Here is a 26,416-nt window from a genome sequence, read left to right as displayed (position 1 = left end):
AAAAAAGAGTTAGGAACCTTAAACTAGGTCACTTGGCCTTCTTTCATATTGTTTCCTCCAAACTCAAAAACATTTCATTCCCCAATAGCCAACGACCGCGTAGATCAGAAAACCAAATGCATGCAGACCTGAACACAATATTCTGTATGATTTTAGCCTTCTTCCAGACATTTAATGGCATCTGCCTATTATAGGAGGTTACTCCACTTTCTATCAATAACTCTCTTTTTCATGAGCTTACAGTGAAGTTATTTCAGAAATTGAGGGGTTTGGGGAACATTTAGAATGTTTGCAAAAATAACCTCTGCATATAGACAACAGGATTTTAAATGTGATTATTTTCATAAAGCTTACTGAGCACCAACCCTGGTCTGAACAAAGTGATAAAATAATATGAGTGCTAAAATATTGAGGATAGTTTTTGTCTATGAAAATGGCTTCTGACGTTATTATTGCTGTGTGTATATACATGACTGCATGACCAATGTGATTCTGCAACCTGTACACTCAGAAAAATGAGAAATTATACTCCATCGGATTCAAATGTATGATATGTCAAGATCATTGTACTGTCATGTGTAACTAATTAAAACAAATAAAAATTTTTAAAAAAGAAAATAGCTTCTGATATGAAGGTGTAACTGTGCTGGTTGGCACATCTTAAAGAGAATTAAGTAATTCAGAGAATAAGTATCAGTAGGCACTGGGGAGACAGATCATGAAGGAATCAGACTTTCAAAGATGCTTGCATAGAAAGGAGAGATTATGCTTCTCCTTGAAAGAATAATAGGGATAAAAACTATGGAGAGAATATGGAGAAAAGACATTGGAGGATAATGTGTGAACTAAGATTCAGGAACAGTGAGGATATCAGGCACACTAGGAATGCTGGACAGAACTATCCTTGCTGGAGAGGTGTTGGTGGGAAGAAGAGAAATAGAAATATGGTAGATAAAAACTGCAAGATATAAAGATAGATGATAGATAGATAGATAAAGAATCAATCATTCATTCATTCACTATACCCAACAAAATATTTTCAAATACTGGTTGGCACTGTGTAGGCAAAGCTGTCTCACTAGGACTGGTAAAATAATTGAAAGCAATTGAACAAGAAGAGCCAAAAGAACAAGTAGAAAAACCATGGTTTTAAGAACACACAAACAAAAAACAAAACCTGGGAATTTCATTCCTTAGGGCAGTCACCAAAAGACTATGGACTGGTTTTGAGAATGTGAGTTCAAAATCTGAGCCCTGGGGTGTGGGTTCATGTCCCCAGGCCAGGAGTACAAAGGATAAGAGTCTGTGTTAAGAGTTTAGGTTCTGAGTAATAAGGACATTTGACCAAAAAGGGTGGGCTACAAGAGGTCAGAATAGCATTATGAGGTATGAGTCATACATCGAAGGAGGCAGCAGTGCCCTTATGTGAAAGTGGCTCAGAAATAGCCCCAGAGGCCCTATATAGCCTTCAGCAGTGGTCGGTCTTCACCCTACAAGTGTATAAAATGGAGGACCCCTGGATGAGATAAGGATTTTGAGTGAACAGAGGGCAAGGTGATTTCCAATCCCAAACATCCACAAATCTGGTGGAATTCTTTTTATCTATCTAGATATTCTGATGTCATATAGACATACTCAGAACAATTTCAGTTAGGGGACTCTTGGGTCATATCTTCTTGATAAAAATGTTTCCCAGCCCCATTCTTGAGACTCAAGCACAAATTCCATGATTCCCAGAGCTTTCTTGAGAAATGAAGGCACTTTACTCAGGACCGAAACTTCCTCATGTCAAGGACCTTTGTAGAATTCTCATATTCTTGGCAAATTGCTACAAGGCTTTGCAATATTTTTTTCCTACCCCATATTAACTCCCAAGGAAGTATTTTTAATAATGTCATCGATGGATTTTTATGACTTTTTCAAAATGATCAGATAAAATATCATGTTACAATAATTCTTCTTAAAATTATGTTCTACCATTTGGAGATTCGTAGGTTTTTTCCAGAAACACAAGAATTTTCTTCAGTGAATTAGAGGAGTGTGTACTACTAGGTCTATTTTAAATAAATGTGCAATGGAAAAAGAAAAAAATCAAAAGAGTATTTTGGGAATCAGAGACCATGTTTCTAAAACTGGAAACATTTCATAGATCAAGAAATGTTCATCAGCAGTGAGCTTGTGAATCTAGATGTATACATGGAGCTTTCTACCCTCCCACCACTATTTATAAGTTCTATCTCAGAATACAAACAAAAAAAAGAACTTCGATTATTTAAAATTATAGCAAAGATATCTTTAACTTTTTATTCTAGCATTTTCCTGTTGTTCATTATTTCTTTTAATCAGGAAGTTAACTCTTGTGTCTAAGAGGCAAAGCAATTGCATATCATGTCAAATGTCTTGTGTTGTTCTAAGAAGGGTGCTACAAACTTCATTCTAAACACAAGAGTTGTGCTAACCTACCAATAACAACAATCAAAATTTGGAAGGAATATCAGTCATTCAAGTCTTGGTCAAATAGATTTAAGTTCCTAGAATTTAAAAAGATCACCTGGAACTTTTAGTTAAATAATTATTTTTTAAAATGTTAGGTTTAAGGGCATCACAATAAAGAGGTCATACTTCATCATGAACTTCATGCAACAACAAAAACATTCTTTCTATGAAGCTTCACCATTAGATTTGAAGCAGCCCCATGCTGTAGTTGAATAAGCACAAATGATCTTGGCAGGATATGAGACAAAGTGGTGCTGCCAGACAACAGACAGCGCGCATGACACTTGGGAGCCAGGGTAGCACATTTGCTTCTAGCATCTGCAGGACTTTGGCCAAATCACCTATACTTGCTGGATAGCCTCATGGGCAGTCATTTGGAAATGAGTTATGGAGACTGAATACTTTTGAAAATCCATTTTTTATGTTTTCACAACCTGTTAAGTAATAAATCTTGCAAGTATGAGACCTAAAACTTTGAGGCATGGGCTCTCAAATTAGTGTCTATGCCTTGTCTGTGGCCATTCCTAGCACTGAGAATGGTCCTTGATGGACAGCTGAAAGGACCATCTGGGAGAAGGAAGAACACAAAATTTAACACGTGCCTTCTACACCTGTGGCCAAGAACTGGCCACACCATTTTCACAAACATGTTTCATTCTCATAACCACCTGTTCTTGTTAGTATTTTGATTATAATCATAAGATCATTCATTGTTGAACAAAGAGACAGAAGAAGCCAAATAAATGATCTGATTTTATCTAGTAAAAAGAAAAATGTGATTTGAATGTGTTGTCCAGGCAGTTGATAAATATATTTAGTATAATATTTTGTTTCTTTTTGCCCCAATGTAATTGGTTTGAGATCAGAACACATTGGAAAGAAGAAATTAAGATGAGTTGAGAAAATAGATGTGGTTTTCAGCTGTGTTCTAAACTTTTGCTCTCTGTTGGATCTCTTCTGAAACCACAGTAAACCAATCATCTGGCATCCTCTGAAGGTCTCTCTTGGGTCAGCAGAGGCTCCTGTACAGCTGTCTTTTTCTGGCATATAACAACAGGGGCTGCTCCACAGTGGCCTCGGAGCTGTTGCTGTAGCTCTGAGTGTCACTGTGCCAGCACGGATTTCCTTTATCTCTTTTGCAACTTGAGATGTTCCAAAATCATACTCCATTTCATAAGCTTTCTTGACCTACGGTTGGGAGGAAAGAGGAGGAGGTGACCTACAGGGCTTTGTTTTGAAATCCTCCTTGCAGCTTTTACTGAGCCAAATCTGATCTTAGATATCTCCAAAATTGTTATCTTTTCATGAATATTGCAGTCTCCGCAGAATGTGTCTTCTGTATTTTTGGTGGGATTTCAAACCCATTTGAGAATTATGAAAATGCTAGAAAATTTTCGCATGCCTATAGTCTCAAAATTGTACCCAAGATCGATCAAATGTTTAGCAAGTTAATACCACAGCGGAACTGAAGTATCATCAAGATGATTCTAGAGGTTAATAACTTTTTTCTTGTCTTTTTTTTTTGTGGTGCTAGGGATTGAACCCAGGACCTTGTACATGAGAGGCAAGCACTCTACTAACTGAGTTATATCCCCAGCCCCTGAGGTTAATAAATGTTTAACTATTTACAAAGGTCATGTTTAAACCTTACAGGAACTTAAGAAACTCCATACAAAGCTCCAACACCAAGGTGAAAACCACCAGCCATTGCTTCTCAACCAGTATTCAACAAGTTTCCCATCTGATCCCCTGCTATCGTCTGTTCACAACAGCAATCAGAGTCCCTTTTGTAAATTCTAAATCAGATCACACCCTTCATGTGCACATAGTTCCCTAGGTGCTTCCCAAAATATTAAGAACAAAATCCAGACTCCCTTCCATATCAGCATACATATCAGCCCTAACCACCTCTCCAATCCCATCCTGCTACCTTCATGCACCAACCTCTAGCCACAGTAGATTTCTTGCACCATGTGGGAATGTCTGACTTAATAAACACATTTGCTTGTAGGATGGTATCCCATCCTCTCAGAGTACTTCCTCCAATCTGGCATTTCAGCTGCACCTCTGGAAGGTCATTGGGACATTCTATAATGCCAGCTGCCTCTATGTAATGCAGTACCTATGCTAATGAGTGGATTCCATAGTTGTGAGTCTACTTCATACATCCTTCAGTACAGAGAGGGCTCCTCATCAAATGTGATGCCATGTGGAGCTCCATGTCCATGTATCAGATAGTCCATGATTTCCCAGATAGTGATTCTAGCTGATGTTATATAGGTAGGAAAGGGAAACCCATTGCTAGAAGTATCTGTCCTCTGGTGAGAAGCTTGGTCCTTTCATGTTGGAAGGAATCCATTGTTTTTGACTCAAACTAAATGCCTGGTTGATCTTCTCAAGAGACTAGGCCATCTCTGGGGTTTGTGTTGGTCACTGTTGCTTGACATTTAGAGGCAGCTAGTTCAGATTAGTAAGTGGGAGTCAATGTTGTTTGGTTCACATTTGACCTCTACCTCTACCATGTGTAACTCAATTCATCGGTCCACCATCCCATTTCTAGGAAACCGATGACAGAGACCAGATAATGTCAAAAGTCTGTGTCAACTTTTCTATTGATTTTTCAATGTCTCTTCTGGTGGGTACTTTTCAGAGGGAGTTAATGAGTGAACGCAAATTTCACATGCCTATACTTCAGACCTCCTTTCTCAAATCTTCCATTCCTTTTCTTCTCAGGTTCCTGAGCAGACATTCAGGCCACTGGCCACTGAGCAGAAGCCTATGCACAGTCTTACCTCTGGCCACTTATCCATCAACACAAGGTAAATAAATAGTTGTGCTGCTCACAGTTCTGCCCATGAGAATAGCTCCACTCAGCCTCATCCCTCAATGGTGCAGTAAAGCAGCCATTGTCCATTCTTATCTAGCACGCAAATATGAAATCAAGCTTAGGCTTTCCTCTCCTCTTTCATCTGGTTTCCCGGGACCCTCCTTCTCTCTGCCATATGGACTCAGGTGTAGGCAAGAGGAGTGACAAGAGTCCCACTGTAGGAGGTGACAGGGGGACTGGACTACACGTCTATGCTCCTGGTCCTGCTCCATTGGAGTCCAAAATCATGTTATTTGATCTTACAAAGGAATGCTTCTGGGCCCAGCTGACTTGATTTGAAGGATCCAACAGAATACAGATCATGGGTAGTTCCAGATACATAGTCACCTGATACTCTATAGGTAAGTATTACTTACTATAGGTAAGTATAGGTAAGGAAATACTTACCTATAGTAAGTCTATATAGTAAGTCTATATAGTAAGTCTAACTTTGTCTACCAAAGTTCACAGACATGTCAAGAGCTATCCCTCGAAGAGCACATACTTCTCACCTATAGATGGCATGGCTTGCTTCTTCCAGAGTCCTGGGGTGCCGCAGTCTGGCTGGGCACAAAATCACGAGCCACTCAAGCAGGAACAAACTTTATTTTTGAAACTGCCGCCAATGCCCCGTACGCTCCCGGGAAGATTGCTGACAGACCCACGCTGCGTTCTCCCGGACCCCAACAGGAAGTCCCTCCTCCGGAATTCCCTCCTACCGCACTTCCCCAACCAATGGGATTTCTCCAGGAGTCCCGTAGCAGGCCGAGGTGGACAGCAGGAATCTAATATCCATATGAATGCAGATCTTAACATAATCATATCATCTCAATGGCTTGCTGGCATCATCTTTCAACCAAAAATGCCATGCATCATATTGCTTGTCTATGGCTCTTAGCATCTCCCCCCTTCTGTTTAATTAAGCAACAAGCAATGTGCCTAGGGACCATGCCTGTTAGGTAGTCCAATTCAACATATGGTTCTTACCCGTCATTGGATGAACTGACCTTTAGGCATCAGCCTCCTGTCTTAGGTGGATACCACTGCAATTGGATCATACCCGTCACTGACTACCGGTCCAGCANGCTTGTAAAACTGCATTAAGCTCTACCTTTTGAGCTGATTGTTTGGGTACTAAAAATGTAAAAGTTTGATCAGGGGTAACTACTGCTGCTGTACCATTATTTGACCCATCAGTGAATATATTTGGAGCATTCATGATAGGGGTTTTTCTTGTCATTTTTGGAAAAACTACAGGATGCTTAGATCAAAAAGATAACAAAGGATTAGATGGTAAGTGATTATCAAATGAAACATTAGATTTGCACATGATTATTGCCCAAGTATTTAACTCATTAGCTAACTCATCAATTTGATTCATAGTATATGGAGTAATAAGTTTATTGGGAGAAATACCAAACACTCCCTTTGCTGCTCTTATTCCTTTGAGTATTAATTGTCCTACAGCCTCAGGATACCTAGTAAGAATAGTGTTAGGAGAATAAGATAAATGTATCCACAATAATGGACCTTCTTGCCAAAATACTCCTGTAGGAATATTTTTTGTTGGTAGTACAATAAATAATAAAGGCAAACTTATATCAATTCTATCCAAATGCATATTTTCCATATATGTTTCAATGATTTTTAATGCCTTTCTTGCTTCAGGCGTTAACATGCGGGGTGAATTTGGATCTGATGGACCTTTTAGGATATGAAATAAAGGTCCTAGTTCTCCTGTTGGTATGCCTAGATAAGGCCTTATCCAATTTATGTCTCCCAATAACTTTTGAAAGTCGTTAAGTGATTTGAGTTGATCTACTCATATTTGAATTTTTGGTGGATGGACCATGGTTGAGGATAATAGAACTCCTAAATAATTAATTGGAAGATTTAATTGTACTTTATCTATTCACCACCCTGCACGCGCCCGATCTCGTCTGATCTCGGAAGCTAAGCAGGGTCGGGCCTGGTTAGTACTTGGATGGGAGACCACCTGGGAATACCGGGTGCTGTAGGGGCTAGAGATGTAGCTCAGGTCGTAGAGTGCCTGCCTTGTATGTACAAGGCCCTAGGTTCAATTCCCAGCACCAAAAATGCCATGCATCATACTGCTTGGCTATGGCTCTTAGCATCGGGGCCTACATTGTGATTATTTTTCTGGAACTTTCCACAAGCAGCAGCCTACACCTTTTCTCACCACTGACATCTCTAACGTCAAAGGGTATGCCAGGTAATATGCCCAAATGACAGGAAGTGGCGCTGCAAGCTGGACCTGCTACAGCAACCGTTCCTGTGTTCCACTCAGAACTGGCAGCATTCTATCTCACTGAGTACATGGGCTGGGGCAGTATAACTAAGTGCAGAATGTTTTGTCTCCAAATCCAAAAAGGCCTATGAGGCATTTTTCCTTTCTTTGTGGTAGAAAATACTAGATATAGCCATCTGTCTTTTATTTGGGAAGATACATGCTAGCATGTCACTGGACCCCTAAAAACATCAGGTTTAGCTCCTCCCTAAACCTTCATGGGATTTATATTCACCCACCTGTATTAGTCAGCTTTTTGTCATGACCAAAATACTGAAAAGAACAACTTAGAGGAGGAAAAGTTTATTTTGGCTCATGGTCCATGGTTGGGAGACACCATTGTTCTGGGTCCAAGATGAGACACAGCATCATGGTGGAAGGACAAGAAGAAGGAGCACTTCTCAGTTCATGTAGCCAAAAAGCAGAAAAACCAAGGAAAGGAGCCACAGAGAAGATGAACACTTCCAGGGAATGCCCTCAGTGACCACCTCCTCCAGTTACATCCCACCTGCCAACAGTTACCAACCAGTTAGTCCATTCAAACTAGAATGGACTCATCTGGTTAGATCTTATTGTCTAATAATTTCCCCTCTGAATATCCCTGCATTAACATGGGACACCATGTTATTGGGGGGACACCTGATATCCAAATCACAACCTCATCCTACAGTGCATATGTACCCAAGGCCTTCAGTGTAGTAACCATCTCTTTGTTGTCCTATCCAATCACCAAGATGTTATTGATATGGTGTTTCAGTGTTCGATTCTGCATGGTATTCAGACAATCCATATCTCTTTGTGCTTTGTTATGGCAGAAGACAGAAAAGTTAGCATAATCCTTGGGCATAATTGTAAATGAAAATTTTTCATTTGAATGTAAACTGTTTCTGGTATTCTGTTCTAATTGGAATGTAAGAGAATGCATTTGTCAAACAATGGGTACATAATACGTACCTGAGGCCTTATTAATTTGCTCTAGTAATAATACCACACTCAGTACAGCAGAAACAATCAGACGTATCACTTGGTTAAGTCTGTAGTTATGTACATTTTTTTCTCCAGAATCTACCCAGTTTCAGCAGTGACCAGATTGTGAGATGCATAGATATATGATAGAGACCACCACTTTTAATGGTTTCACAAATCTGTGCCATTTTCCATAGGATGCAAAACTATTTTTTGTTTAATATCTTATCAAGAATGGGGAAGCTATTTCAGACATTTTTTACTCTGGCAATTCATAATCCAAAGATTATGGCTCAAAATGGGGTTGATCTTCCACTTCCAATTATGTGGTCAATGATGATAAATGACCATTTGTTGGGGCCATGGTCTCAATGCATACACTTTGAGCCAAAAATTACCCAGGCAGGACTCCATTTATTATTTGGGCCCTGTAGGTCTTCACACTAACAGAATAGCTATGATTATCAAAATATCATACATTACCCCATTAAAAATATAATTTTTGTGGCTTTATGTACCAGTTAAAAATTAATTTTTTAAAAAAGGAAGGGTCATGCTGATGCTTTGGGACACTGGATGTCAATGTCAACTGAGCCACTGTGTCTAGTAGTGATTGAAATATCTGATTGACTTCATTTTTTCAATGTGCAATCACTTGAGTAAATGAGCTGTGGGCCCCATTTGGGGAAGGAATGAGGAACTGTAAGTATATACTTATTGTAACATTCCAGGGTCCTTCCTTCTTCGATTAATGCTTTCCGGATCTGAACATTGGTTTGAGTCTTGAAACTAAGCAAGTGATCTTTACTGTTTTATTGGAGTGACAACTCTCAGCTTCCTGCTCCCCTATTCTTGTTTTTGTCTTTTTTCCCCTTTTAGTCATAAATGTAATGCAACAGCATGTGTCCTTAGAGGCTACATACTCTATTAATCATCTCAGTAAACCTTGAGGGTCCAGTCCTGTTGGCTGCTCCCCTGGCACTGCTGGTCATTACAGTAATTGCAGCCTCCTAGATTTTAGTGGTTAAGAACAGCCACCTGGTCTCTCTTACTTGGAGGCTATAGCATCCCCATGGATATTAGTAATCCCAGCTATGAGACTGACTTTTCTACTGTCATTCCTGCCCTCTAGAAAAAGCCACCACCAACATCCTTAGTGATGCTGGTGCCTCTGTCTAGCAGAGTCAGATCACTGAGAGATTGTGAGCCTGAGAGAAGGAGAGAAGGAGGCAAGTTTAGGTGGAAGTGTCCTAGAGTGCTATGCAGACTAAGAAATTTTTAGCAAGAATGTTGGTAAATGCTTAAACCAAAGTCAAACATCAGAGGAGTCCCTTATCTCTACAGAATAGGTCTGCCTTCATACCTCTGCCATGTTTAGCCATCAACTGGGAGTATCCGAAAGGAGGATAGCCTTGTACAAATAGAATTTCAGTGCACAAAATGGACTTGGGCCATTTTGCCTCCTGTAGTTAGAGATCTGGCCATGTACTCTCCTGACCACCACACAATGTGAACATCTCAGTTATAAGTTACATTAATAAATTGTAATATGTTGATTCCATGCAATGTAACAGGGCAATGAAAATCAACAATTTACTACTACCTGCATCACCATGGATTAATCTTATAAACAGAACAATAAATAAACACAAAAGAATTAAACTATATAATTCCATTTATGTTCCAAAGCAGACGAAACTAAACTATATAGGTTCTATCAGGATAGTGGTTACTTCTGGAAAGAAGGATTGGATACAATGCTAGGGACTGGGTATATCTGGGACTTTTGAAGTTCCTGACTATTCTATTTCTTGATCTAGGAAATAACTAAGCAGATATTTATTTAATGATATTTGTTAATCTGTATGTATATTATTTTTACTCTTTTCTTATATATTTTAGTTGACATTTATTTAAATAAACAAATATATAATAAACCCCTAAATCTCAGCTTTCATAAAAATTTGCTCCAAAAATTACCATCACACATATGTCCATGTGAACATATATGAATTAATCTGAAGATTGTTTCTAAAAGTGAATTTCCTAATCAATGTGAAGTTATTGATTTTAGTATTATATTTTTAAATTTTTTATTTGTTTTAATTAAACATGACAGTAGAATGCATTTATGCACTTTGATATATCATAAATAGATGGAATATAATTTCTCATTTTTCTGAGTGCACATGTTGCAGAATCATATTGGTCAGGTAGTCATATTTATACATACATTAATGATGTCTGTTTCATTCTACTATCTTTCCTATCCCCACATGCCCTCCCCTTCCCTCCCATCACTTTCCTCTACCTAATCTAAGGTAATACTATTCTTCCCTAGTGCTCCCCGCCTTATTGTGAATTAGCATCTGCACATTAGAGAAAACATTCGGCCTTTGGTTTTGTGGAATTGGCTTATTTCACTTAGCGTGATATTCTCCAACTCCAACCACTTACTGGCAAATGCCACAATTTTACTCTTCTTTAAAGCTGAGTAATATTCCAATGAGTATATATACCACATTTTCCTTATCCATTCATCTATTGAGGGACACCTAGGTTGGTTCCATAGTCTAGCTATTGTGAATTGAGCTTCTATAAATATTAATGTGGCTGTGTAACTATAAGTATGCTGATTTAATTCCTTTGGGTATAAACCAAGGAGTGGGATAGCTGGGTCAAATGGTTGTTCCATTCCAAGTTCTCTGAAGAATCTCCATACTGCTTTCCATAGTGGTTGCACCAATTTGCAGTCTCACCAGCAATGTCTGGAGTGTACCCTTTTCACCACATCCTCACCAAAATTTATTGTTGCCTATATTCTTGATGACTTCCATTCTGACAGGAGTGAGATGAAATCTTAGAGTAATTTTGCTTTGCATTTCTCTAATTGCTAGAGATGCTGAACAATTTTTCATATATTTGTTGATCAATTGTATTTCTTCTTCTGTGAAATGTCTGTTCAGTTTCTTACCCCATTTACTGATTGGGTTATTTTTGTGGTTTTGGTGTTAAAATTTTTGAGTTCTTTATATATCCTAGAGATTAATGCTTTATCAGAGGTGCATGTGGGAAAGATTTACTCCCAATCTGTTAGGCTCTCTCCTTACTTTATTAATTCTTTTATTTGTTGAGAAAAATCTTTCTAATTTGAATCCATCCCATTTATTGATTCTTAATTTTACTTCTTGTGGTTTAGGAGTCTTGTTAAGGAAGTCAGATCCTAGGCCAATGTGGTGAAGATTTGGGCCTATTTTTTCTTCTATAAGGCACAGGGTCTCTGTTCTAGTGCCTAAGTCTTTGATCCACTTTGAGTTGATTTTTGTGCAGTGTGAGGGATAGAGGTTTAATTTTATTTTTCTACATATGGATTTCTAGTTTTGCCAACACCATTTGTTGAATAGGCTATCTTTTCTACAGTTAATGTTTTTGGCACCTTTGTTTAGTATGACATAACCATATTTATATGGGTTTGTCTCTGTGTCCTCTATTCTGTACCTATGGTCTACAAGTCTATTTTGGTGCCAATTCCATGCTGTTTTATTCCTATAGTTCTGTAGTATAGTTTAAGGTCTGATATTGTGATGTCTCCTGCTTCACTTTTCTTGCTAAGTGTTGCTTTAGCTATTCTGGATCTCTTAATTTTCCAAATAAATTTCAGGATTGCTTTTTCTATTTCTATGAAGAATGTCATTGGAATTTTAATAGGAATTGCATTGAATCTGTATAACACTTTTGGTAGTATGGCCATTTTGATAGTATTAATTCTGCCTATCCAGGATCATGGGAAATCTTTCCATCTTCTGAAGTTTTCTTCAATTTCTTTCTTTAGTATTCTGTAGTTTTCATTGTAGAGGTCTTTCACCTCTTTTGTTAGATTGATTCCCAGGTATTTTAATTTTTTGTGGCTATTGTGAATGGAATAGTTTTCTTAACTTCTCTTTCAGTGGACTCATAGCTAAGGTATAGAAATGTGTTTGATTTATGGGTATTGATTTTATATCCTGCTACTTTGCTGAATTCATTTATTCTAGGATTTTTCTGGTGGAATTTTTGGATCTTCTAGATATAGAATCATGTCATCAGTGAATGATGGTAGTTTGAGTTCTTTACCTATTTGTATCCCTTTAATTTCTTTCTTTTTCTTTTCCTTTTTTTTGTCTAATTGCTCTATCTACAGTTTCAAGGATGATGTTGAATAGAAGTGGTAAAAGAGGACATCCTTGTCTTGTTCCAGTTTTTAGCGATAACACTTTCAATTTTTCCCCATTTAGAATGATGCTGACCTTGGGTTTAGCATATAGAGCTTTTACAATGTTGAGGTATGTTTATGCTATCCTTAGTTTTTCTAAAATTTTGAACATGAAGGTGTACTGTAGTTCGTCAAATGCTTTTCCTGCATCTATTGAGATGATCATATGATTCTTGTTTTTAAATCTATTAATATGATGAATTACATTTATTGATTTCCATAGGTTGAACCAATCCCGCAATCCTGGCATGAATCCCACTTTATCATGGTGCATGATCTTTTCGATATGTTTTTCTAATGATTTGCCAGAATTTTATTGAGAATTTTTGCATCTATGTTCATCAAGGATATTGGTCTGAAGTTTTCTTTCCTTGGTATGTCTTTGTCTTATTTTGGTATCAGGGTGATATTAGCCTCATAGAATGAGTTTAGAAGGGTTCTCTCCTTTTCTATTTCGTGGAATATTTTGAGAGTATTGGTGTTAATTCTTCTTTGAAGGTCTTATAGAACTTGGCTGAGAATTCATCTGATCCCAGGCTATTCTTGGTTTTTAGGCTTCTGATGGTGTTTTCTATTTCATTACTTAAAATTGATCAATTTAAATCATGTATGACCTCCACATTTAGTTTGGGTAGGTCATATGGCTCTAGAAATTTGTCAATGTCTTTGATATTTTCTATTTTATTAGAGTATAAATTTTCAAAATACATTCTAGTTATCTTCTGTGTTTCATATGTGTCCATTGTGATATTTCCTTCTTCATCTTATATTTTAGTAATTTGAGTTTTCTCTCTTTTTCTCTTCATTATCATAGTTTATCTATTTTATTTGTTATTTCAAAGAATAACAAAACTTTTTGTTTTGTCAATTTTTTCAATTGTTTGTTTTGTTTCAATTTCATTAATTTCAGGTCTTTTTAAAATTATTTCCTGTCTTCTATTACTTTGGGTGTTGATTTGTTCTTTTTCTAGGTCTTTGATGTGTAGTGTTAGGTCATTTATTTGTTGACTTTTTATTATTTTAATGAATGCACTCAATGCAATACATTTTCCTCTTAGTACTGCCTACATAATGTCCCAGAGATTTTGATATGTTGTATCAGTGTTCTCATTTACCTCTAATAATTTTTTATTTTATCCTCGATTTCTTCTACTATTTATTCATCATTCAAAGTAGTTTTCATTGTATGTAAGGTAACAATAGTCTCCATTTGTTGCCATAGCTTCTATTTTGTATTTTATCATTGATTTCTAATTTTATTCCATTGTGTCTGATACAATGCAGGGTATTATCTCTGTTTTTCTGTATTTACTAGGAGTTGTTTTGTGACATAAGATATGGTCTATTTTAGAGAAGGAGCCATGTGCTACTGAGAAGAAAGTATATTTGCTCATTGATGGGTGAAATATTCTACATATGTCTGTTAAGTCTAAATTATTGATTGTATTATTTAGTTTTATAGTTTCTTTGATCAGCTTTTGTTTGGAAGATCTATCCAGTGGTGAAAGAGGTGTGTTAAAATCACCCCAAATTATTATATTGTGGTCTATTTGACTCATGAAATTGAGAAGGGTTTGTTTGATGTACATAGATGCTCCTTTGTTTGGGGCATAAATATTTATAATTATTATGTCTTGCTTATATGTACTTCCCTTAAGAAGTGTGAAATGTCCTTCTTTGTCTCTTCTGATTAACTTTGGCTTGAAGTCTACTTTATCTGAAATGAGAATGGAAACCTATATTTGTTTATTTAATCCATATGGGTGATAAGTTTTTTCCCATCCTTTCACCTTCAACTTGTGGATCTCTTTGCCCATGAGGTGAGTGTCTTAAAGACTGCATATTGTTGGGTCTTGATTTTTAATCCAATCTGCAAGTCTATGTCTTTTGATTGATAAATTTAGGCTATGAACATTCAAGGTTATTATTAATATATGATTTGTATTCCCTGTCATTTTGATTTATTTCTGGTTTTTGGTTTGTCTTAGTTTCTCATTTGGTTGAATGTCCCTTTAGTGTAGATCCTCTCTTTGCTGTTTTCACTTTTTATTTTTACTTCATCCTCATGGAATATTTTGCTGAGAATGCTCTGTAGTGTAGGCTTTCTAGTTGTGATTTTTTTAAATTTTTGATTATCATGGAATGGTTTAATATCATCTTCAAATCTGAAACTTAATTTTGCTAGATATAAAATTATTGGTTGGAATTAGTTTTCTTTCAGAGAAAGAAATTATTATTCCAGGACCTCCTAGCTTTGAGGGTCTGGGCTAAGAAATCAGTTGAGATCTGAATTGGTTTCCCCCTATACATAATTTGATTTTTTTCTCTCACAGCCTTTAAGATTTTATCTTTATTCTCTGTGTTAGTCATTTTCATTATAATGTGTCTTGGTGTGGGTCTGCTGTAATTTTGTACTTTTGGGGTCCTATAAGCCTCTTGTATTTGATTTTTCATTCCATTCTTTAAGTTTGGGAAATTTTCTGCTATTATATCATTGAAAACATTGTGCATTTCTTTGGTTTGTATCTCTGCTCTTTCATCTATTCTGATAACTCTTAAATTTGGTCTTTTCATGTTATCCCATAATTCCTGGGTGTTATGTTCATGGTTTCTTACCATCTTCTCTGCATGTTCAACTCTACTTTCAAGGTTATATATTTTGTCTTCATTGTCTGAGATTTTGTGGTCTAATCTGTTAATGATGCTTTCTATTGAATTTATAATTTGGTTTACTGATTCTCTCATTTTTAAGATTTCTGCTTTTTTTCCCCACAATCTCTAACTCTTTATTGAAGTGGTCTTTCACTTCCTGTATTTTTTCTTTGATTTCACTCCTTATACTATCTTTTACTTCACATTTAAGTTTAATTCTGTACAATCTGTACTCCTTCTTGGACATTTCTTCTACTGTGTTACCAGTGGCTTCTTTTGTTGAAGCATCTTGGTTTGTTTGGGGCGCTTAATTCCTTTGTTTTTTTCATGTTGTTAGTGTGTTTTCCCTTCTAAAAGTAAGGATATAAGGTAGGATAAATTCTACCCTGTAGATCTATAGTGTCCCCGAAGATTTCCAGCTCTTTGCCTTTACTGTTGAGACCAATATCAACAGCACCTAGGGTACACAATATATAGTCTTAAACCTAATAGCTTCCACTAAGGTGTCTACTGCTTTCTCGCATTGAACCAAATGATAAGTTCAATAACTATCTATAGAACAAACAGAATATTTGTTAAAACGATTTACAATTTCAAAATAGTGAATGAGAAAACAGGTATTGTAGTATGCAATATTTGATAGGAAGGAAGAGAGAAGCTAGAAGAAAAAATTCACAGGATGAGTGACAGAAAAGTCAACAGAGATTGGCTGTTGGTTGGAGAAAAGTTGGAAAGAAAATAGATAAGAGGAAGAACATGAACAAAGAGAAAAAAATTAGACATAAGACTACGACAAAAATGCAAAACACCAATCATATATCATTGTCCTCCACACACTGATGCATACAAAACATCCTGTTCCAAATATGGTAGAGAGATTAGTGAATAAAACAATAAAATAACTCTTGCTAGAAAGTTGGACTGTCTCTGTCAATGTTCAACAGTTTCTCAGCCCTGTCTCTGACATCTCTTGGGATCGCCAAACCCCAGATCAGCCCACGCAAACCCAGTCTCTATCCCACCAATCTGGGCTTCAGATACCTCAGGCTCAGCCATGCTGTAGTCCCAAGATCTCAATGCTGCTCCAACTTGCAGAGAGACCACCAGGGATACATTCATGCAAAGGAGCAACCCCGAAGAACAGCAGCAAGACAGTGGCCACCAGCACTCTCAGCAGGAAGACCCCAGGCTCCTCCAAACCTGCAGGCACCCCCACATTGGACCTACAGGTCCCAGATGTAGTCCCCAGACAGAGGCTCTTGTGGTGGTAAACCTGTTGGCACCTAGGCCCCTGGCCTAGGTGTCCCAAATGGGTGCAGCCATATGCAACCAAACCTGGAGTCTCCTCCAAATCAGTCCTCTAGAGTGTGGTAGCAGTGGTAGTGGTGGTGGTTGGGTGGTTGTTGGCAGCAGGCAGTTGGTCAGCAGTAACTCAGGCTGCAGTGGCAGCTACAACTGCAGCTGTGGAGGCATAGTCTCCAGGCGATCTCCGGGGGCCAGCAGCAGTGTCTGCTTCAGTTGCATCCAGGGCAGCAGTTTCTTCTGTGGCAGCAGCACCCAGAAGGAAGACCTCCAAGCGATCTCAGGCTGGCAGCAGCAGAATCAGAGGCAACCACAATGGCGGCTGTGGTGCAGGTGGCAGTTGATTGGCAGGAGAACTCTGGTTCAGGGGCAATAACCACAGAGGTAGCAATAGAATTCAAGTCTGAGGTAAGGAGGCTGTGCCCAGAGAAGAGACCTCTGGGCACAGTAGTGACTTCTGTGGCAGCCCAGAAAGACAACCTCCAGGTGATCTCAGGCTGGCAGCAGTGGAATCAGAGACAGCAATCTCTATTATTATATTTTGACTTGCCTTTTATAAAAGCTATGTCAGTATCTATTCCTATGCATATGCTAATGTTAAATATTGTCCACCATCTTAACTTTTTACTAATCTTACAGGCAAAAATGGAATCATTTTGCTGATAGTTTTGTGCTAACATGTTTACAATCATGGAGCACAAAAGTCTTTCAGAGAACGCTGACACAAGAAGAATTTAATTTAATGGCAGGGTATAATCCTACTTGGAGTAAAGAGAAAGCAAACAATACCTGTAGCATGTTTCTTTGCCTATACTGTTCTTCACAGATTTTATGTGTAGTGAATCTTCCTTAAGCAATGGTCGTTTATGTGTTCAAGAGACTGGAATATCCATTATAAGACCTATTTTTCTGTTTTCTACCATGCTCCTTCCAATACTTACAATCTAAAATACAAGGCATCCAAATGTCTGACTTTTTTTTCAGTTTTGTTCATCATATAGAAAAATGATCAGACTCACCATAGAGATATTTTCTCATCATTGTTAGCCATAAGCCACATATTCTAAGATATACACTGCATTAGTTCACTATATGTAACTATAATGGAATACTTGATTGCAGGTTTTCTTTAGCTCAGTTTTGGAGGCTAAAGTCCAAATAATATAGCACAGACTTTATGGCAAGGGACACTCCTTGGCTGCATCACCTCATAGTGCAGAAAGCAATGTCTGAGCACACTCAGAAGCAAGTGAGCAATCACGTTTCAAACCAGGAGAGAAAAGAAAGGGCTAGCAAAGCCAGGCTCCATTTAAAATAACCCTTTCACAAAAACTCAAGGGATCACATGAAAACTACTTCATTCCTGCAATGATATAGGGACTTCCTGTAAGCCCTTCCTATTAATAATGGCTCTACCACTATCCAATAGCACAATTCTGGACACCAACACTTTAACACAAGAACCTTTAGGGGGATGTTCTTAGATCACATCCAGGCCATAGCACACATTATTTCTCATTTTAATTTCTCCGAAATTGGAGGGTATCTTACAGCTTACACCATAGAAACTTTACATGGTAGCATTTTTTATGTATGTATTTTATGTTGCATAAAATAATCATGCCCCTAATACTGATGAAGTCTTAGATTTGATAAGATTCATTAATAGCATTCAATAATAGCAATGATTTTATGAAAATTAATTGAACTTTTGTTCAAGTTCATTGTTCTTTTCTAACTTTTGTTCAACTAATTTGATTTTTGGCATAAAAAGAAAAATTTTGAGTCTCTCTAGCAATCAAATCAGGGATGCTGAGCTGTTGAAGTGTCTTTGTGGGGTTGTTAAATGCCTGCCTGAAATGTGTGAACAATTACAATGATGTGATTGTTGGAGTCAGTGATTTGTTTGCAATTTGGGAAAGTATTATTAAAGTAATGATAATATTTTTCCCTTTAATACTTAGAGGTCTTTAATCCAAATAATCGCCTGAATGTTTTACAGACTCTTCAGATTTAGAACTACATCTGCTTCTAATGAAACACATTTACCTTCAGGGAAAAACCTGATGACTATTTATGACAACCAAAGGCAACAATATGTATGTAGTAACAATGAACGTGCAGTAAGAGCCGATTCTGTCCAACTAAGAAAGAAAACTGTAGAATGGTATTGGCCAAATTATATTATTATATTGCATGTATATGAATATGTTTTAACAAATCCTATCATTATGTACAACTATAATGAAATAATAAAAATATGGAAAAAACAACATGAGATGTGCAAAAAAGGAAGAAAAATTGCAAAGGAATGCTTGTTTCTGGGACTTAACCAAGACAGCACAGCAGAATTTTAATCTTAACTGTCATCTCTAGGATTTTTGCAAAATTAAGCCCTCTGCCTGGAATGTGTGCCCTTTTCCCCCTTTCTATTTCACCTCAGTGGTTTGTCAGTTACTGCTCTTTGTCTTACTTTAGCTCTCATTTCTTATGGGTAGCTTTCCTCAATATCCCAAACAGGTCAGGTGCCCCCAGTTACGCACCCTCTACCCTAATTCCCTATACTGTATTTACTCCTTAGCAAACTAGTATGTAGAGTGATCTGTATTCCCCTCGAGACCATGTAATTTTTGAAGACAGGGAAGATAATGCATCATTGTCTAGCACAAACCTGGTCCACACAGATGCTAAATAAATAATCATTGAGTGAATAAATGAATGTTTAGTCATCTGTCCTGGAATTACTTTCAAAACGAAAGAAACACACAAACTTACAACTAAACTCCTTGGACAATCTCAGAGTCCTAAAGTTTATCCACATACTTCAAGCCAAGGGAAAGCAAATCAAGTAAACTTGTGATGTATCTCATCCTTGGTTCAGGGATATTATCTCTGGGACAGAAAGTAGCCAACTGCTCTTCTTTATCTCAACATCTTTCAAAGCTTGTGCAAATATTTTGCATTATTTGACATTCACAAATAAATAGTAAATCTTGGGCAAGTGTCATATGCTCTGTTTTCCCCCAATATATATTGTTTCAAAACTGATCCCAAGGAAAATCCCACAAAAATAATGCTCTATTGCCTATGTTCCTACCCACTACAATAATCAAGAGAATGTGGGCATATCAAATATAGGAGGAGAAACTGAAGTTTTGATTGTCAGTTTCTGTGCTCATGGTTTATTAAAAGGCTTCTCTATATTCACAATTAATTCTTCATATATTAGAGGGAAATTTTCATAAATGGACTATCATAAAAATATAGACAAAGTTCTGGATTGAAACCTTAGAAAGAAGTCAGCAAGCATCACCACACCCAAGAATTAGGACATCAAAATAATAAACTCCACTCTCAGGGCTCTTTAATTTATTGTTTTGTTTTTAGTATTTTTTTCCTTTTCTCTTGGTTTAAATGATTCCGCATTTTAGTAGTAAGCCAAGTCAGTAGATAAAATTAACTGCCAAACTAAAAAATACATATGCAAATTGATTTTTTTTTTATTTTAAAAAAACCCATAACACTAATATCCTTTCTTGTTATGGTCATTCTCAAACCAAAATTTCAAAATTGCTCACATTATGAAAAAACAAGATGATGATAATTGTGGACCAATTAAGCCTCCCTTTATTCATATTTTATTAAAATAAATATATAGTATACAAGTCATGTGCAATCATGGAAATAAGTATAATAAAGGATTCATGCAAATTCACTTTTTAGATGTTGTTTCACAGCTTTTCTACTGAGATTTCCTCAATTGGTATGATAGTGACTAACTGTCCCCAAATAATCAAATCTTGCCAAACATTTGGTAAAAGAATATATTTACACACATCTTTTTTATGTGTATACTCAGTACATTTTAACTTAAATTTTAAAACTCTGTGTGTGTCTGTGTGTGTGTGTGTGTGGTGTGCACCTGGGAATGGGATGGGGACAACACTATATTCCAAATACAGTCTGTAAAACTTGATACCACACTTTTTAGCAGAGATCATCTGCCTCTTCCCTTGGCTCCCAGGGTGAATTTGTCCATACTGGCTGGATTTTTTTCCCAAGGACCAAGAAACAAGCTGATGTAATGTTCATTTTCAATTCAAACTTGGCATTGGAAAGATAACAAAGTAAAAGCCAGTTTCTTCCAAAAACTAATAAAAACATGAATCGTGCCAAATACCCCTAAAATACACTAGGCAGCCCTTGAACACTGTCATTTGGTGCTATAAACACAGAGCAGATTTCTGCCCCTTCTCAACTAGACTCTATCTACATGAAATTTATTATACATAACATTCGAAGGGTCCCACCACATGCAGGATACCACCAGCCAACCCAGGACATCTAATGCCCATTTTTCTTGTTCTGATTTATAAATGAAAATAAGAGACGCTCTGAAGTTCAGTCTAACCAACCTTGTACCATAACGCTTTTAAAAATCAACCTTGTTCTGCATTGCTTCCTGCATCAAGTTAATAGTCACTCATTCTTTGTGTTGATTTTATCTCATTTACTTTGTGTGACTCTACCACACACACAAACACATAAATATTTAAATAAAAACTGTTAGATGGAAAAAATCTTGAAATTACCCCTTTTCTTGGGCCTACCTTGAAAAGAATCTGGGGAAAGTGCACATTTTGCCAATTGCCCAGATATTTAGAAACAACGTTAGGTCTCAAAGCCATGAAAGTAAAATAATTGGCAATCACACCAGTGAATCTATTCTAGGTCTTAACAATACTGAACAAGCTTTAGATACTCAGAAGGAAAGAATGTATTCTCTCCAAGAGTGTGGAACTAACTTTAGAAACACAGTTTGAGAGTCTAAATGTTTGAGGAAAATTATGTTTATGGTTTTGGATATTGTTTATAATTACCAACATTAATCTATATGCAGAGTTAGTGAGCAGCTGTCTGCTTTTTATTCTCTCCTTACAGTAGCCCCAAGAGTCTCCCCAGTTAAGAGGGAGTTCTGTGTACCCCAACCTTACTTGAACTAGCATTCCTGATGAATTAGGCTATCAAGGCAGGCATGTGACCTAGAAAACAGCAATTAAAATACACTTTGGCCAGTATGGGGCTATCAGATACAGCAACAGAATATCCACCATGACCTTCTGGCCTTTGCCATATTAAAAACATATTTACAATAGTAAATTTAAATGTGGGATCCTTGGGTCAATCAAGTAAAATTAAGAGATTTAGGAGAGTTTAGAAAAACAGGAGAGAATATAGCCTTCAATAGGCCAGAAAAATCTGAGAACATCAGAATTCTAATAGCTTCTTGTCTAAGAGAGCACATAAATTGAGATTATAGTTCTATCAATATTTTCCTATTGCCACCATCCATTCCAAATCGCAATGGTGGCAAAAGATCATGGGGCCAATCTCTCATTTTACAAACTGTGAAACCAAGACCAGTTATGTGTCAATCATCCAAGGAGGTGTCCATTTTCTAATCTAGGGTTTCTCATTTCTCCATGGACATGCAAAAGCCATAAGTGGCCAGGACAAGATAAATCTCAAAATTGGAGAAGAAAGGATTCCACAATACCACTGTAAAATGAGGGTGTGGATACAGTGCCAAAACTCTGACTCCATTTTTGTTTTGAAGTCAGGGTCTTAACAGCTTGCCAAATCAAAACAAGGAAGTAATATAAGAGGAAGTAACTTGTAAGGTAAGAACTGCCAAAACCCAGAATTTGAGACTTCAATCAGTTAGAACCAGAACTATCAGCATTGATAGTGTTTGAAACTCACATCTCCTTACAGTTTAAATTCCATGACATATTTGGAGAATTTACCAAAATATCAAGTACAACATGTTCAGAAGAATTCATCTATATCATCATCAAATCAGCACAGACTGTGCTGATACAACATTTTTATGGTGCTGTTATTCTCTCTGAAAAGCAAATTTAATGGGTATTTAAATTCTCCCATTTAATTTAGATTTCAATACATGGAATTTACTCAGCAGAGCAGGATATGTAAACAACCAACATGAACTACCTTGAAAGATATAACTTTAAGTTAGTTTACTTTCCTTCTGTCCTGTTATGGCTAGAAAAATTTGCAAGTAGAAGGAAACTATTAAGTATTGTCACATTCTGAACATGTTTTAAAAATATATTGCTGCTTCTGAATACTATTGCTATATTGTTTTTTCCATAAATATGAAAAATCGAATATGTTGTTTTACTTGGTTTACTACACAATATGTGAAGATGATGTAACATTTAAATGAAAGTAACCATCCTTTTTCTTCAAATGAACAAAAACGCATGACTTTAAAAGAAGAACAGACTATAAAGAATACAAACATATTAAAATTTAATTGTTGAACAATAAAATAAAATATCCCTAAAAGTTTAAGGGTGAAGAGTTTTAGAACCAGATGGATGCTTAATACAAAAATGGTAGTATATCAGTCTTATTTTTGAACAATGATTCTATTTTCTTATTTGTTCTTTTTAGATATACATAGCAATAGAACATATTTTGGCATATTATACATATATGAAGAATAACTTATTCTAATTAGGGTTCTATTCCTATGTTTGTACATAATGCAGAGTTACAACATTGGTAAACCATTAACCACGTTAACAAAGAGAGAAAACTCAAATTACTAAAAATTGTGATAAAAAAGAAAATATCACCATGGACACTACTGAAATACAAATGATAATCAGAAACCATTTTGAAAATTTATACTCTAATAAAATAGAAACTCTTGAAACCTCTACTAATTTTTAGAGATGTATGACCTATGAAAATTGAATCAGGAGGATATACACAATTTACACAGATAAATTTCAAGCAATGAGATTGAAGACACCATCAAAAGCCTATCAACTAAGAAAAGCCCAGGACCCAGAAGGATTCTCAGCCGAGTTCTACAAGACCTTCAAAGAAAAATTAACACCAACACTCCTCAAATGATTTAATGAACTAGAAAAGAGGGAATCCTTCCAAACTTATTCTATGAAGCTAGTATTACCCTGATAACAAAACCAGACAAAGACACATCAAGGAAAGAAAACCTCAGACCAATATCCCTGATGAACATAGATGCGAAATTCTCAATAAAATTCTGGCAAATCACATTTTAAAAATGTATTAAAAAGAGAGTGCACCACAATCAAGTGGGGTTCATCCCAGGGATGCAAGTTTGGTCAACATATGGAAATCAATAAACATAATCCATTACATCACTAGACTTAAATATAAGAATCATATGATTATCTCAATAGATGCAGGAAAAGCATTTGACAAAACAGCACCTCTTCATGCTCAAAACACTAGTAAAGCTAGGGATAGTAGGAATAGCTAGGGAGAGCTCAACATTGTAAAAGCTATATATGCTAAACCCAAGGCCAATTTTATTCTAAAACTTTATTCTAAGAAACTTCTAGAACTCATAAATTATTCAGTCACGTTTTTGGATGTAAAATTAATACCCATTAATCAAATCTTTTCCTATACATCAGTGATGAATCTTCTGAAAGAGAAATTAGGAAAACTACCCCATTCACAATAGCCTCAAAAATAAATATTTGGGAATCAATCTAACAAAAGAGGTGAAAGACCTCTATGATGAAAACTATAGAACACTAAAGAAAGAAATTGAAGAAGAACTTAGAAGATGGAAAGACTCAGTTCTTTTACCCCTTGGTTTATACCAAAGAGACTTAAAATCAGCATACTACAGTGATGTAGCCACACCAATGTTTATAGCAGCTCAATTCACAACAGCTAAACTCAGAGCCAATCTAGGTGCCCTTCAACAGATGAATGGATAAAGAAAATGTGGTATATTACTTAGCCATAAAGAAGAATGAAATTATGCCATTTGCCAGTAAATGGATAGAGTTGGAGAATATCATGCTGAGTGAAATAAGCCAATCCCAAAAAACCAGAGGCTTAATGTTTTCTCTGATTTGAGGATGCTAATATCACCATAAGCAAGGTGGTAGGGAAGAATAGAAGTACTTTGGATCAGAAAAAAGAGAATGAAGGGGAAAAAGGGGGATATGGAATTAGAAAAGACAGTAGAATGAATCTGACATTACTATCCTATGTGCATATCTGTTTACTTGACTAATGTAATTCTGTATCATACACAACCAGAAGAATGAGATGTTAAACTCCATGTATGTATGATAGGTCAAAATACATTCTATTGTCATGTATAACTAATTACTACAAATTTTGAAAAAAATTGGGAAAAAAGAGTAAAAGACATTGAGCTGGATCACATTCAGTTCCCATCTTACTAGCTGTGTAACCTTGGGCAAAATGAGTAACTTTCAGGAGCCACCTTTTCTTAACATGAAGCTAACAATAGTAATTAACACATATAGTTTTGGCAATAAATAACTGAGATAACTCAGACTAGAAAGAGTTCAAGTAAATGATAATCAAACATGTTGTTGTAGCTTAATGTCAAATTCAAAAGCCCCTAATCTATGAAAATTAATGGTAAGGTCAAGTAGAGAATTTTATACTCAAAAGACAGTATCAATATGAAAGTAACACAATTAAACATACTTCTATAACAAAGAGAAAGTATAGTTTACATTGGAAGAGACATTTCAATATAGACAACGTAGAGAAAGGTTAAAAAAGCATCGTGATATCTTCTGCCAAGAACTGATTTTTATTAAATACATTCATGTAACCTGAGAAACAACATGATGTTAAGTTCCACCAATTATCAACTGTATATTTATTAAAAGCATATTAGAATATATAACCTATGGTACTTATTGATGACTTCTAAATATGTAATAATATTCTAAGGACAATCACTCAAATCTAATGAAAGAACCTTATGGCAAAAGCTGCTCAATTTTTCTAATATCTGTTTTTTTCCTCTTTATTTCATGATCACATATCCCTGATGCATAGCTATCCAGAATGTGGTAAATAGTCTCCATGTATACAATCCCTATAATTCCTCCTCTCCATGTATACATTACTCTACCCATCAAGAGGCAGAGTCTATTTCCTTCCCCCCTTGAATCTGGGCCAGACTTGTGACTTGTTCTGATCATAATATATATCACAGCAATACTGTGACACTTCTAGACCTATCTCTAGACACTTCTCCTTGACTCTTAGAACCTAGCTGCCAGGATATAAGAAGGCTATTATTCTAAGGAAAGAAGCCTCATGGATGAGAACCAAGACACCACAGTGAGCAGCATCAATGCTTCCAAAAAGTGAGAGATCTTTGGATCCTTCAAACCTAGCTCAACTGGCAGTTCAATGCAGCTGCACCATTGATCAAGTCATTAGTACCATATGGTACTGAAAAAATATGCAAGTGATACATGAAAATTTGGGCCAGCAAATTATATTTATTTTAGAACAGTAAGGTGTGGGGTCATTTGTAACCAATACTAGATAAGAGAAACAAAAATAAGGACTTTTCTGTAGAATTATTTGCTACATCTTGCATAAGGTCATCTAGTGTGGTCATATGAAAAAGTCTGGTTAGAAGCATACAAGAAGAAATGAAGTCCTAATCTTCTGGGGCTATTCTTCCCTCCTGCATCCCACATCC

The 26,416-nt window shown here is 36.5% G+C and overlaps 1 long non-coding RNA gene and 1 pseudogene across 1 annotated transcript in view; one reads left to right on the top strand and one right to left on the bottom strand.

The window, feature by feature from the left end:
• The window catches only part of LOC125610532, a 30,899-nt gene extending 14,963 nt beyond the window's left edge, over positions 1-15,936 (bottom strand). The window contains exons 1-4 of the long non-coding RNA XR_007340517.1: positions 15,926-15,936; positions 7,651-7,655; positions 7,279-7,395; positions 5,187-5,196 (exon numbers count right to left, since the gene is read on the bottom strand). This is a non-coding gene — a long non-coding RNA (uncharacterized LOC125610532). The remainder of the gene's footprint in view (positions 1-5,186; positions 5,197-7,278; positions 7,396-7,650; positions 7,656-15,925) is intronic.
• LOC125610588 lies at positions 7,263-7,383 on the top strand (annotated as a pseudogene).
• Positions 15,937-26,416: the final 10,480 nt, after the last annotated feature.

The sequence above is a fragment of the Marmota marmota genome, unplaced genomic scaffold (genome assembly GCF_001458135.2).
Source record: "Marmota marmota marmota unplaced genomic scaffold, marMar, whole genome shotgun sequence".
Classification (NCBI taxonomy): Eukaryota; Metazoa; Chordata; class Mammalia; order Rodentia; family Sciuridae; genus Marmota; species Marmota marmota.
Note: the sequence above shows the minus strand (reverse complement) of the source record. Positions and strands in the feature narration are given on the sequence as shown.